Below are 1,694 nucleotides of genomic sequence, written 5' to 3'. Positions count from 1 at the left end.
ATTCCCATCAAGCTACCAATGACTTTCTTCACAGAATTGAATCTAGAATCTTAAAAAGCAATATTTAATATTCTGCCAGTCTTTGCACATAAACTTGTACATGCTTCTTTTAGCCTGAAAAGCATACTATCATTGAAATATATTTCATACATGATTCCCATATAATTGAGTCCATACTCGATTATGACTCAATTATGTCCAGACCCTTCATGAAGAAAAAGAAAAAAAGGTTTATACTAGCTCAGCAACCCCAGCACTGGGAAGTATTGTAGAGATTTAATAAACACACAGAATCAATCTTAAAGCTTTTCCCATTTTTTGAGCTTAGTAAAATATCATCATTGGAACACAGTAAAAGATCATTGTATAAGGAGAGAATCATAAGTAAATCTTAAATCCTTAAAGTCCCAATCAGGAATTTCAGATAAATTAGAGAAGGTGTCAGTAAATCCCTGGAGCATAACAGTCCAGCTATATCATTGGTTTTCTCATAAGAAGTCAAATAAATATAGACTATCTGAATCCAGTGGGATGCTAAAAAGGCAGAACATAACTTTGCTACAATGAAGTAGGTGGCTTCTTGCAGTATTTAGTACAAAATATTTAGATTTGGGACTGACCACTGGGAAACAAAGAATCACAATCTTATTTTTAGACTTAAGGTCTTACACAAATCAATATCCACTCCCATGAGTCTTTTTTACAGGTAACATTGGAATATTATCTGGGCTAGTGTGAGAAGTAACTAGTCATCATTTCATAAAATCTTCCACAATGGGCTTCAATCCTTCTGTAGTTTTAGGTTTAGAAAGTATCAAACGACTTTAGGGAAGAATTTCAAGAAGTCCTTTTCTGCATTAGAGGTTTAATCCCTAGAATTCTTCTCACATTTGTAGAACTGCTGGCCCACAGAGAATAAGGAACCTCACATAAATCCTCAAATCCAGATTTGGTCAAGCTTATAAGAATAGTCAACTTGATATCTAACTGCACCATTAAAGAATCATGCATGGAAGAATAATCAGGTATTTTGAGAAATAGTTCACCTGAGGAGCATTTAATTTGGCAATACATTTACATAAAAGATCTCTTTCAATAATTGGTGTCAGGGAGAAGAAATACATGTTGACTAATGAGGAGCCTGAGAGTTACAGTCACAGGTTGGGGTATTGGGAATAGTTTGAGGATTGTTTGAAATTCCTGTCACCAGAATAGTTTTATGACTCCAAGGGAAATGAGTTGTAATTGTAGCAGGATTTATAGTCGACAGAGTAGTGCCCATATCTACCAGAAAAGTTTGTTTTTGTTTTTCTATTATTAAAGGTAGTTCTCCTTATGATTTAAGGGAATCCCCCTCAGAGCAGCTTCATATAATAATTCTTTAGAAAAAAGAGGGTTGGTAGTTGATTTTTCTTTTCAGTTAAGATGGGACAGTTATTTTTTCCAGCGTCCCATTTATTTATAGTATCAGCAGCAAGTGTCTTTGTTAAAGGGAAAATGTTTATTGTCCCTTGTGGAAGAGAAATGTCTATTTAAATGCTTCACTTATAAATGTATAAGATTAGTATGGGGTTTTACTTTCTCATTTGATATCTAAAGCCATTTAAAAATGTTTAGCCTGCCTGCCTGCCTGCCTTTCTTTCTTTCTTCTTTCTTTCTTTCTTTCTTTCTTTCTTTCTTTCTTTCTTTCTTTC

Source organism: Hylobates moloch, unplaced genomic scaffold (assembly GCF_009828535.3).
Source record: "Hylobates moloch isolate HMO894 unplaced genomic scaffold, HMol_V3 SCAFFOLD_7, whole genome shotgun sequence".
NCBI lineage: Eukaryota > Metazoa > Chordata > Mammalia > Primates > Hylobatidae > Hylobates > Hylobates moloch.
This window is presented reverse-complemented; position numbering follows the sequence as displayed.